This window comes from Engraulis encrasicolus, chromosome 3 (assembly GCF_034702125.1).
Source record: "Engraulis encrasicolus isolate BLACKSEA-1 chromosome 3, IST_EnEncr_1.0, whole genome shotgun sequence".
NCBI classification, from domain to species: domain Eukaryota; kingdom Metazoa; phylum Chordata; class Actinopteri; order Clupeiformes; family Engraulidae; genus Engraulis; species Engraulis encrasicolus.
In genome coordinates this window covers 44,981,465-44,995,767 of record NC_085859.1, presented here as the reverse complement: position 1 = coordinate 44,995,767, position 14,303 = coordinate 44,981,465, and positions in this window count along the sequence as shown.

The following is a 14,303-nucleotide window of genomic DNA, read 5'->3' as shown; positions in this document are numbered from 1 at the left end:
TGGGGATTTCCCCTGACAAATAATGAGCATGAGTCGAAAAAGAGAATACATGGTTAATATAGAATCCCTATCTCTCCCCCTTTCCCCTCTCCCGTCTCATTGACCCCCCCCCCTGACTTCTCACCCCTCTCTGTCCCTCCATCTGTTGTCTACCCATTAGTGTCTAGTCCATAAACACACACACACTTCCACAGACACACACACACGTGAAATGACAAGTAAATACATAGGCACACACAAACAGAGAACTCCTATATAAGACACACGTAGGGAAAATCAGGTCAGTTCCCAAATCTTGGACTGAGAGAATATTGTTATTGGTCAGGGATCAGTCAAGACTAGGAAACTCCAGAGCTCTGTTATGCTTCTACTACTCGTTGTCTAAACTTTGACAAATTACTACCTTTTGTACTTGTACTTTTTCTGAATTAAATCATTTGATTTTTATTATACCTGAATACTGAGTTGTTTGCCTTTTTTTACCTCGAATAAAGAACACGCAGGGAAGGGCAAAAAGGCCCGAAATTTCCAACAAATACACCCTAAGCCCAGGCCAGGCTTATATCCTAGTGTGTGTGTGTGTGTGTGTGTGTGTGTGTGTGTGTGTGTGTGTGTGTGTGTGTGTGTGTGTGTGTGTGTGTGTGTGTGTGTGTGTGTGTGTGTGTGTGTTGGGAGATGAGTTACCCAGGGTCGTAACAAGATGGGTCACTAAGGCCTAACGAGCTGGGTCACAAAGGGCCTGGAACACACCCTGCACCCCCTGTCACTTACAGCACTGATAGTCTGACCCAGACACTAGGCAATGTCTAGCCTACTTACGCTAAACAAGGCTCTCTCCCTCTGAGCTCATCATATGGCTATTTCACCCCAGACAACCAGACTTGTGTACATATATCTCTAAAAGATAGATAGATAGATAGATAGATAGATAGATAGATAGATAGATAGATAGATAGATAGATAGACAGACAGACAGACAGACAGACAGACAGACAGACAGACAGACAGACAGGGATTTTGGCCCATTTTTTCACTGCAAAGTGTTCTAGCTGGTCCAAATCGCATGGATGCTGAGCATAGACATTAACCACAGACTCTCAGTGGGATTGAGGACTGGACTATGAGCGGGTGATTCCAATATCATGGTTTTAGTGTCCTTGAAGAACATCTGAACTAATCTAAATGTATGCTTTGGGTTACAATGTTGTTGGAAGACCCAGCAATCCAGATTCAGACCCAGACTCCCTGTGTCTGAGGCTGAATAACAGACTAAACTTGATGCTCTTCCACTATGTGTAACTGTGGAAACTGCTTAGCCTCATTAGACCAAAGAAGCATTGGACACCTGCCTAGATGATTGTTATTGACCTGGCCTCACCTGGAGGTTTTTTCCCCCCCAAGAAAGACAGTTGTTAGGGCTTGTCATCATATTGGGCTTTGGGGGCATCATCACAGAAGAACCCCTTTACTAAAGGCAGTGCATATCAGAGTGTTATTGAGCTTTGCCTGTGAACATTTGAAAGTCAAAAATGAGTTTTGAACGTCTCTGCTTTCATCTAATGATATTCAATTGCACCTGCTTTGATGCATGAATTCTGCTTCTGTCAGGTGAAGAAAGGGATAGGCCTTGTATCGTTATAATATGGTTTCCACAATTAAACATGGTGGTGGATGCATCATTCTGTGGCAGCCTCAGCCACAGGAAACCTTGTTTGGGTGTACGGCACCATAAAAACTGAAAATTATGATAGAATGTGGAAAGTGACGTTGCAAAAATATGCTCATAGAGGGAGTTAAGATCTTCACTTGATCTTTCAATAAGATAATAACCCAAAACTTGCATCCAAAATAGTTCAAATGTTCTTCAAGGATACTAAAACCATGGTCATGGAGTGGTTCAGACCTCAATCCTTTAGATAGTATTTGAAGAGTGCTGAAAATGAATGTCCATCCTCAACATCCATGCAATTTGGACCAGCTTAACTATTTATATCCCCGAAACGCGGAGCGTCGGGGATGTAATGGTTTTGCGTGCACCGCCGCCGCCGCCGCCGCGTCCGCCGCCGCCGCGTCCGCCGCCGCCGCGTAAGGTCTTTCGTGTTAACGCGATAACTTTTGAACGGATGTTTGGATTTGTCCCAGATTTGGTGTGTGAATGCTCTAGGGCAGGTTCATGAACTGATTCGAGTTTGGAGGTCAACAATTTCAAGATGGCCGAATTCAAGATGGCCGAATTTTTGTTTGGCCCATTACTTCTGACCGGGTGGATGGATTTGTCCCAGATTTGGTGTGTGAATGCTCTAGGGTGGGTTCATGAACTGATTAGAGTTTGGAGGTTAACACTTTCAAGATGGCCGAATTCAAGATGGCCGAATTTTTGTTTGGTCCATAACTTCTGACCGGGTGGATGGATTTGTCCCAGATTTGGTGTGTGAATGTTCTAGGGTAGGTTCATGAACTGATTCGAGTTTGGAGGTCAACAATTTCAAGATGGCCGAATTCAAGATGGCCAAATTTTTGTTTGGCCCATTACTTCTGACCGGGTGGATGGATTTGTCCCAGATTTGGTGTGTGAATGTTCTAGGGTAGGTTCATGAACTGATTCGAGTTTGGAGGTCAACAATTTCAAGATGGCCGAATTCAAGATGGACGAATTTTTGTTTGGCCCATTACTTCTGACCGGGTGGATGGATTTGTCCCAGATTTGGTGTGTGAATGTTCTAGGGTAGGTTCATGAACTGATTCGAGTTTGGAGGTCAACACTTTCAAAATGGTGGAATTTTTATTTGGCCCATAACTTATGACTGGGTGGATTGATTTGCCCGGTAACTCCTTAATTTAATGGTTCACCATTTCAGTGAATCTACCATATCAGGTAGGCCTACAGTGTAATAACCAGTGTAACAATATTTAATACCATGTAATACTAGTGTAATACCAGTGTAAAAATAGGCAATACCAGGTACAGTGTAATAACCAGTGTAACAATATGTAATACCATGTAATACTAGTGTAATACCAGTGTACAAATATGCAATACCATGTAATACCACTAACACACAAATAGCCTACATGATATAAGTACACAATTGGTACATGGTGTCACACTGGTATGACGTGGTATTAAATATTGTTACACTGGTTATTACACTGTACCTAATGTGGTATATCCACTGTAATAGTGAACCATTAAAGCAGTGTTACCATTTGCCCCATTTTTTCCTTCATTTTCACAATAGTCATTTGATTTTAAGCCTATGCACGTCATTGATCTATGTATAGATATTAAATATATTTATTTTACATTTTGTATTTATCATAAACATTCATGAAAAGGTGGACGGGAGTGGTAGGAATGATTGGGGACTGGAAGCGTCGCGTTTCGGGGATATACCTTAAGCAGTCGAAGGCGACTGCACAGGCAGTCTAGTTGCAATGAATAAAATTGGCCAAAATGCCTGGTAGGACATGTGCCAACATAGTTAACAACTAATCAAAGTGCCTGGTGTCCATTTTTGTTCATAAATGGCACTGTATTGACTATTAATGATAAGGGGGCTAATCATTTTGTCCTTGCCATTTTTACACTTTTTTGTTTAAACTCATTGTGAAAATGGAAAAGTCCAAATTTAACTTATTGGATACCATCTCCATGGTGTATTCGTTTCCAGAATAACATACATTTATTAATAATGATCATGATCAATGATCAATGATCATGATCAATGATCAATGAAGAGATATGTCTAATTTCAGGAGGGGGGCTAATAATATCGTCCTCAACTGTAATCTGGCATGTTGTTAGGTTGGTGCACACATTTTCACTGACAGGTTATGTTTAGGAATTAGTTTTGGTTTAGGCACAGGTCCACATAGTAGGCTAGCCACTGTAATAGCCTACCTAGCCATAACCAGAGCCGTGTAGGCTACCACCGTTACGGCACTTGGCATGCCCGTTAATTTTTGGAATCAGACCTAGAATAGGCTAACATACCAGATGTTGATCCAGGACCAACTTTGCGATGTCGTTCCAGGAACAACAGTAACCCGAGGAAATCGCGGTCACCCTGCCGTTACGGACACCCTTCATTACAATGCTGTTTATGGCCGTTTGACTCGGTTTTAAATGTCATCACCGTTTCAAATTGTTTGCATACAAACATCGTAGCCTATCATGTTGATATCCATTCCTGACTTAAACAGTGGACACATAATTAACTATCATCACTTATAAGTAGTAAAACATGCCTGCCACGGCCTAACAATAAACAATAAAGAGATGTTTGTGTAACTTAACGAGTGATTATTCCCCTTTGCTGCCATTAGTTCTTAACAGCCACCTAATGGATTTAAGGAAATCATTAAATGGTTGACTATACCATATTTCGTTTTCATAACAGTGTTCTACTTTTATGTAGGCCTAAGGGCTGCTTAGGTTTTTTTTCTTTTTTTTAGAAGACGAGTCACCGTCACCAACAATCCACCCGTCATTGATAAGCGCTGCATGCTGCGCACAGGGCATCTTACACTTCATTATTATGTTGGTGGAGAGTATAGAGCTTAATCTTAATTCTTTACTCCCAATAATGATACGAACAGTAAAAACTTGATACAAAATGCCAGTTTGGGAGGAACAGTTGAATTATAGCCTCTACATGACTACATCAAAAAATGGGAGGGAAAAAAAAAACAAAAACGGGATTTCCCGGGATTCCCGGGAAATGGGTCGTCCGATCCCGGGATTTGATTCATGTCATTTTCGGGAAAAATATTAAACCCTAGTTGAGATGACTGGCTCCACACGGCAAGGATTGTTATGCACATTGGCAATGGGCTGATTATTTCGGCTGGCCCTAGAAATACTGTTAAATGTAACGCTCTTATTATGATATAGAATGTTGTGTACAGTAAGATGGTTCAGCCAATCAATCACCTGCGGGTGATATAGGGTGTGACGTGATCACGCATACTGGTCAGTGTTCGGGTACAGCATGAACAGACAAGTCATGCTGAAGTTCAGCTCCGTGATTATAATAAAATAAAATAATAAAAAGAAAACTGTGAATCTCCGCTCCGCTCATTATTCGTCACGTAGGTGAAATCTGCTGCTGCCGGATGACCACCTCAACAGGTTATGGGCCCAGGGCCGAAGAAGAGCGAGCGTGAGTAGTTTTAGTTAAGCGCGACGAATTACGCGATAACGTTCAGTTTGGAGCTGAGGAGAATTTGGCGGGCTCGTGGTGAAGATGGCTAACCGAGCCACTGGAGTTCCAGCACCGCAGCTGTTGTTCGACGGGTCTGAAGAGAAATACGACCTGTGGGAAACAAGGTTTTTGAGCTGCTTACACATCCTGAAGCTAAAGGGGACAATTTTGTCAGATGAACCGGAGGAGCCGAACGAAGATGATCGACGAAAGAATGCCGACTGCTACGCCGAGCTGGTAAGGCTAGTCGATGACAAGAGCCTGTCGCTAATCAGGCATGAGGCTGCTGAAGATGGCAGAAGGGCACTGAAGATACTGCGAGAACATTACGCCGGTAAAAGTAAGCCGAGAATCATTAACATGTACACGTCGCTGACAAAGTTGCAAATGGGAGAAAAAGAGACTGTTACTGATTACTTGATTAGGGCAGAGAACATTATCACAGCTTTAAGAGAAGCAGGGGAAACCCTCAGTGATGGACTGATCATGGCCATGGTGCTAGGCGGGCTACCAGAGGCGTTCAAGCCATTAGCGGTGCATGTGACACAGAATGAAGATAATGTCACATTCGCAGACTTCAAGCGAAGGCTGCGGGTTTATGAAGAGTCAGAAAAAATGAAAATGACAGAACAAAGTACAGACAATGTAATGAAGACGTACGCGAGACAGAACAAAGGGCAGGGCAGAGCTGAAAATAGCAGAAGAGATGAAGATGCCGACATGACGTGCTACAAGTGTGGAACAAAGGGACACAGGGCGCGAAAATGCTACAGGCGAGTCTGGTGCGGCCATTGCAAGAACGCCACGCACGCAGAGTCCATCTGCAAGAAGAAGCGCGAGCAAGATGGCGCCAGAAAATTCGCGGAGAAGCAAGATGGAGCGGATGGAGCCGAGCGAGATGGAGCGGATGGAGCCGACGATGCCCTCTTCATGGCCAACTACGTCCAGCGAGAGAGACCACCGGCCAACGTGAAGAAGAAGGGGATCATGGTGGACGCAGGGGCGACTTCCCACATCGTCAACGACATCAGCAAGTTCGAGAGCTTCGACCACTCGTTCCAGCCGAGCACCCACTCGGTGGAGTTGGCGGATGGAAGCAAGTGCAACGGGATGGCGCAACGCAGAGGAACCGCGGTGATCCACCTGCTGGACAGCAGGGGACAGCAACGCAGGGCGCAGCTGAGGGATGCGCTCTACATGCCGACATACCCACACGACATCTTTTCGGTGTCGAGAGCAGCCAACGGAGGTGCGACGGTGATCTTCGAGAAAGGGGACAGTCGCATTATCGGCAGTGATGGTCGCAGGTTTGACATACATGAGAGTAGTAATTTGTATTACTTGCCTACTGTTGAGAATGATGCTGACCAGGTGAAAGTGTGTCATGATGTGCAGACCTGGCATCAGATATTAGGTCACTGTAATTTTGAGGATGTGAAAAATTTACAAGGTTTAGTGAAGGGCATGGAGATTAAGGGAGGTTCTTCTGGGGTGAAAATGTTATGTGATGTGTGCACACAAGGGAAATTCACGCAGACACGAAATAGGGAGCCAGATAGGAAGGCAAAAGGGCCCCTAGAGTTAGTACACACTGATTTAGCAGGCCCCATGCGTACCCCGAGCATGGAAGGGCACCGATATGTGCAGTCATTTACAGATGATTACTCAGGCACTGTGTTTGTGTACTTTCTCAAGTCGAAGAGTGACACAGTTAAGGCCACAGAGAAGTTCTTGGCGGATGTAGCCCCCTACGGGCAAGTCAAGTGTGTCCGTTCCGATAACGGCACTGAATTTACAGGGCACGAGTTCCAGACACTCCTAAGGAAAAATAGGACTAGACATGAGATGTCGGCGCCTTACTCGCCCCACCAAAACGGCACTGCAGAAAGAGGTTGGCGCACACTCTATGAGATGAGCAGATGCCTACTGATCGAAAGCGGGTTACCTGATAACTTGTGGAACTACGCTGTTCAGACCTCAGCCTATGTGAGAAATAGGTGTTACAATAGGCGCACAAAGAAGACAGCATACGAGCTGTTCACAGGCAATGTACCCAACCTGGCCAAATTGCAAAAGTTTGGATCCGCGTGTTTTGCTTACAAGCAAGAGAAAGGCAAAATGGAATTGCGATGTGACGAAGGTGTTTTCGTAGGCTTAGACAAAAACAGCCCGGCATACCTAGTGTACTACCCAGACAAAGAGAAGGTACAGAAACACAGGTTGGTGAAATTCACAACAAAAACGACAAACGAGATGAGTACACAAACAGAGCAGTCACACACAGGTTATGGGGACATACATACCATGGTTGACAACACTGATGATGATGAGAGGGTTGATGAGAAACCTGAAAATGCAGGTCAGTGTGTCCAGAGTGGTGGTGTTCGTGCTTCACCTGAAAAGACTGAACGTACCCAGCCAGGTGATGTCACAGAGACTGTTTACAGAAAGAACCCACCACGGGCCAAGAGGAGGCCGGCTCACCTGCAGGACTATGACACAGGTGACACAGAGGAGGACAATCTCAACACTTGCGTGGACTGTTGTTACAGGGCAGTGTGTGATATACCTCATACTTACCAGGACGCCATTGCGTCAAACAAAGCAAGGCAGTGGAAAGCTGCAATGAGAGAGGAGATGCAATCTCTCGAGGAGAACGAAGCCTTCACCCTGACCCAGTTGCCACCGGGCAAACAGACAGTGGGGGGTAGATGGGTATATGCGCTGAAAAACGAAATCGATGGGTCTGACAAATACAAAGCAAGGTACGTAGCAAAAGGCTACAGTCAGAAACCAGGTACAGATTACGACGAAACATTCTCACCCACAGCTGACATGACTAGTGTAAGGGTTGTGATGCAAAAAGCAGTGCAGGAGAATTTAGTCTTACATCAGATGGATGTTAAGACAGCTTATTTGCATGCACCAATTGATTGTGAGCTCTACATGGAGCAACCTGAGGGGTTTGAAAAGAAATCAGACAGGGGTGAGAAGCTAGTGTGCAAGCTACAAAAATCCATTTACGGGTTAAAGCAATCTGGGAGAAATTGGAATGCAATGCTACACACATGCCTGGTTGAGAATGGTTTCGTCCAAAATGCTGCAGACACATGTGTTTACACACAAGAAAGAAATGATGAAAAGGTGATCATTATAGCTTGGGTTGATGATCTCATTATTGCTGCCAGCAATGAGAATGTGCTGAAAAAGGTGAAGCGGACGCTCACCGAAAGGTTCAAAATGAAGGATATGGGGAAACTGAAACATTTCCTGGGGATTGATTTTGAACAGACAGATGGTGTAGTTACAATGTCACAGGAGAAATTTGTGAACAAGGTTTTAGACAGGTTTGGCATGCAGGACTGCAAGCCTAGAGAAACATCATGTGAAGCGAAACTCGAATACACAGAAGATGCAGAGAAAATGCAAGAGCCGAGAAAGTACAGGGAGGCTGTAGGAAGCTTAATTTACTTGTCCACATGCACTAGGCCTGACATTAGTTTCGTGGTGAGTAAACTCTCCCAGCACTTTGCTGAACCAACTTTAGAGCACTGGAACACAGTTAAACACGTGTTCAGATACCTCAAAGGTACAAAAGAAAATAAATTGTACTTCAGGAGAAGCGACACTGAAAAACTAGGCCTAAGAGTCTACAGTGATGCTGACTGGGCATCAGATTCGGTCGACAGGAGAAGCACATCAGGGTATTGTGCCACTTTAAATGAGGGAAGCTCTTTAATATCCTGGAAAACAAGGAAACAACCAACAGCATTTACTTAGAGCAACTGTTAGGTGGTGTTGACAATTACCAATATGCACAGAGCACAGTGTACGAAGATAACCAAGGTGCCATTGCACTGTCTAAAAATCCTGTGAATAGACAGAGAAGCAAGCATATTGACATAAAGTACCACTTCATCAGGGAGAATGTAAATAATGGAAGGTTTACTTTGGAGTACTGTCCTACAGAGCAAATGGTTGCTGATGTTTTGACCAAGCCAGCTACTAAGCTGAAGTTGAGAGGTTTTGCAAGACACATGTTTGGTAAATGAATGTAATGAGTTTTTCAGATGTAATGAGTTGTTTTCTATGTGATTTTGTTTTCTATGTGATGTAATGGAATAAGAGCGAGTGGGGGTGTTAAATGTAACGCTCTTATTATGATATAGAATGTTGTGTACAGTAAGATGGTTCAGCCAATCAATCACCTGCGTGTGATATAGGGTGTGACGTGATCACGCATACTGGTCAGTGTTCGGGTACAGCATGAACAGACAAGTCATGCTGAAGTTCAGCTCCGTGATTATAATAAAATAAGAAAACTGTGAATCTCCGCTCCGCTCATTATTCGTCACGTAGGTGAAATCTGCTGCTGCCGGATGACCACCTCAACAAATACACACTAGTAGCCTAAATGTAGGCTAGGCCTAGGCTACCACCTTTAGCCTGAGTGTCATTTAATGACTCCAACATTATTCCATTATTGCTGGAAAGGCAACATTAACTATAAGGTTGGATTCATGTATGACTGGGTTGATCTGACAGGACTTTCATCAGCCATGTTAATACATGATATGTTAACCTTGTAATTCACACCACGAATTTCCCTTTGATATACCACATTTACTTAGAGATGGCCTCTCAACGTAATTTAATTAATATTGCCGTGTTCCCAATTGTTATTGAATGTGTTACGCGTTGGTCCTGTTTTAAAAAACGTTCTGGTTGCTTTGTTTCAAGACGTTTTTGCAAGCTGGCAAGGTGGCTTGTGGAGAAACGAGAGAGTGTTCCGTGTTTCACGTGGAAATGCGTCTCTGATTGGCTCACTCCTCCTGCTCTCGAAGAAACGCGTCTCTGATTGGCTCAGTCCTCCAGTTCTTGGAGAGAATGTAATGGGAAACAGAGTCGCCACTTCCCCGGGTGGTACTGCACTATAGGGGCGCCAACGGAGGCCTGCAGGCTCCATTCAGGGCTGTGCTCTTTCGACAGCGACCCCTAGGCGAGCTGCAGGCACGGAGCAACCAGAGTGAGCTGGCTTTATGTATGAGGCTTTGTGCTGTGTGTGTACCTGTACTCAGAGTAGCAACCAGCTGATAGCTAAGCTAAGCTATGTTTCGGGCCACCAGACGTTGCTTGTTTTGAAAACAAGCAGAAAAAAATTACTCGACATGTTTTTAGATAAATGGGTCGATATAAACCTTTGTGGGCAACGCCTTCTTTCGACGTGACGAAACACAGAAAGGCTTTCGTGATTTGCTCGTTTCTCTGCATTATTTATGTAAATTGGGAAACACCGGGAAACACAGCCAGGAGAGTTGACGCACCGCTATGAGAGCCTTGCAAGTGAGTTTAACTTGGGGTGACCGTCCGATCTTCGAAAGGAGTGAGTAAAAGTGAGTTTTATCGGAAGTTGGCCTTTAATGGTGAGTCCTCATCACTCATGTCATGACTCCTTATTAACTAATGATAGATTAAATATCATGTACATAAATCATGTGTTAATTCACCATAAATCATACATTACTTCCAACATTATTCCGTTATAATTCATGCACCATTATTGTAAAGTGTTACCAAAATTTCCACCTCGTCTCGAAAAGTGTCTCACTTTGAAAGTCCACTTCAAAGGGGAATTGAGGAGGTGCATATGTCATATTTGGACATTTGGGCCATTCTACAGGACAAACTGAATTTATTATGGTGGAACCAAATCACAGTTACTCCATATCCAGTCACTCAACACACACAACAAATGTACACTGAAAACTCGACGCGCCCCGAAGCGCTGACAGCTCGTTTACGTGCACATGCACATCCACGTGCCTCGCAAAATGTGAGGCCTCAGCTGGCAATAGGCTCGGACGCAACCACACAGATATTTTTGTGATCAAAACGAGATCTGCTTGGTCTTAAAAAGGTGGGCTTGAATGCTTTGCAAACAAAATGGATGGAAATATCTAACGTGATTTCCCGAGACATAACAAACACTGCTTCCTGCTTGAACCAGCGAGTGAACTGCCTCACAGCCATGTGGACTACACCCGCAATTCACGTCAGCTAGATGAATGCCAATCAGGATAGATTACCGATGGCATGGAGAAGGTGCAATGCCAGAGCAGTTGCTCTGGGGTGACTGCGCGACTGCTTAGCAAAAGTTTTGTTCCCGCGATGACTTAACACCATGTGACATACCTGCAGCGCAGAGGTCACTCCCATATGCTGCGTCGTGGACAGATATTATAACTATAAATTATAGGTGGACACAGCGGGCATGCTCGCTGCCTGGCAGAAAAAAATACGAACAACCTTATTGTCACATGGTTTTTACGTTGACGACGCACACCTCAAAGTGAGGTCTCATATTTCACGCCCACTTTTGCTCGACGCAGGCTCTGTGGCCTTGACTCAAGTTTATCACCACTAGTTTTAAGTGAACTAATGAACTTGAATGTGTGCGGGAGCAAAGCGTGAGCAGGGGGGATGTGATTGCTGCACACGGGGTGGGTAAAGGTTTTTATGCACAGGTAATGGAACACACAGCAGCGGAGGAGTGGCGACACAGTGGGGGAGGCGAGAGGAAGAGAGAGATGGCGAGACGTGGACTGAGCGATGCCGAGAAGCAGATACCGGAGGCCTGGGGGGACGCCAAGCCGGTAGCCGGCGGGGCCTAGGAAGACTACTCTTTAACTAGTACTCTGGTGTCTTGGTGTGTTCGAGTGTACAATGCTCCTTGATAATAAGAGGGGCGGCCGCTTGGCAACGCACACCTCCCACCTGTGACAAGTGGCAGTAGTAGTGGGTCAGACCCAGAGACACCGGTGAAGGCCATGTCATGTCCATTTTAAACCGGTGATGAGGACATTAATCTTCCAATGGACACATTTTATTTTATTTTTTTACAAAAAACTTCTCGCTTGTGAAAAAAATGTGTCTTGGTTGTGCTGCTCTGCTCATGGACATTGTTCTCCACAGCCCCTGTGTCAGATGAATACTTGGGTAGTTGATTGTAAGAGGGGGTGCCGCTTGGCAACGCGCACCTCCCACCTGTGACACTCGGAAATGTTTTCTTTTATTAATATTTATTGTAAAATAAACACAATCTATTTTATGTACATCACTTGTCTCTGTGAATCCTTTTGAATAATATTGGGAAACTTTTGGTGAACCAAGCACCAATCATCATTACACAGTGAAAGTGAAAGCCCATTGGGAAACTCCAAGTCCCATTGTCATTGTGACACAGCACTCCACAGCACACAAGTGAACACTGCACACAACAAAATTGCATGTATGCCTCACCCGTGCAAGGGGGCAGCCCTCAGTGGCGCCCCATGGGGAGCAGTGCGGTGGGACGGTACCATGCTCAGGGTACCTCAGTCATGGAGGAGGATGGGGGAGAGCACTGGTTGATTACTCCCCCCACCAACCTGGCGGGTCGGGAGTCGAACCGGCAACCTCTGGGATGCAAGTCTGACGCCCTAACCGCTCGCCCAGCCCAGCCCAGCCCAGCCCAGCCCAGCCCAGCCCAACCCAGCCCAGCCCAACCCAGCCCAGCCCAGCCCAGCCCAGCCCAACCCAACCCAACCCAGCCCAGCCCAACCCAACCCAACCCAGCCCAGTCCCCATGACTTACTAAAGAAGTTAAGATAGAGGTCCAACATTGAGTTCAACACAAGGTAATCATGAATTGAGTTTTATTATTATATTCTCTTTCTGTTTTTGAATGAAGGTTGTGGCAGGATTCTTTATTTTAAAAAGACAATTAAAACACAAAAGACACATAAGTTTTCTGTGTTGGGATCAAAGCCCAGTCTGAGCTGAAATCTGTTCCATGACAAGTTTTTCTTTTCCCTGTGGTGGAGCTTCAGAAATAAAGCTATACTATGATGGTCAGAAGCAGTGTTACACTGTTTTGTCAATTATGAACTTTATCTGTGGATTCTTATGATAGAACATGACAGACTTTCTAGCCACTAGTCTTTTGGTCGTTCTAATGTTTATCGGTACAAATACTAGTGCCTCCACCATTGCTGAACACTTTATTGGCATATCTAAATTTTGTAATCACTGTGACGTCCCCCTGTGCCCCCTTCAGGCTAGTGTGTGCCAGTGCACGGGCATGACTATGCTTGATGGGGGTTACCCTAATCATTTAGTGGTTTCACCTGTGGGGAGGTATAAAGTCCTCCTCTCCTCTTCCGATGGCAGGCACTCTGACCTCGACCTCACCACTGGCTGCTTTCATTTCTTGCTCTCCTCTCACGTCTTTACCCTCACCCTTTTAATTCTTCCTTTACAGCTCACATATTGATACTGACACATACATTGCATACACCATTCACTTGCATACACCCATTCATGCATCCCCTAGACACCTGTTTGAATTTATTATTATAGTTCAATAAAAATACATTTGAACTTTCATTCTTTGTGTGGTCTCCTTTTCATGTTGCACCCCCTAAACGAGCTGGGGGTCGTAACATGAATTGGGGGCTCGTCCGGGATCCTGTCTGGTATTGCGCTGCAGGCTGTGTCCACATTCAGGTGAGAACGCTGTTTTTAATTAACTAGGTAATCAGTCTCTGGTCTAGGAAGAGTGCTTCAGCTTGGCTCTGCCTCTCCTTCGAAGTACTTTTTTTTGTTTTGATCTGTTTGTAAGTTTGTTGTGTTTAGAGGTAAATCCGATCGGGAATTTTATATTCCTGTCGGGGGCACGCTTCGTGCAATCTTGTATTGCATCGAGTTCATGCGTTAATCAGTCGCCCCGAGGTCGGCAATCCTCCGAAGACTAGCTAGGCAAAGAAAGTTTTCTTGTGCAGGACAGGTCGCCAGAGTACTGTAGATTTAACCATACCCTGTGAATTTCAGTGAAGCAGCGTTCTCATCTGGATGTGGGTGGAGTGCTTTGGCCATATCAGCTGGATTTGGTGAGTGAATTTTGTTCATCAGTTGTGAGCTGTATTGCGCTTCTTGCTTACGGTTGTGCCGTGTTGGGTTGGAACGCGGGGTCTATATATTTTTAGCTCGATTTAGCGTTCGTAATTATGTAACCCTCCTTTTGCTGCTGTTTGTGCAAGCTGCGCGTAGGCTGTAAGAGTT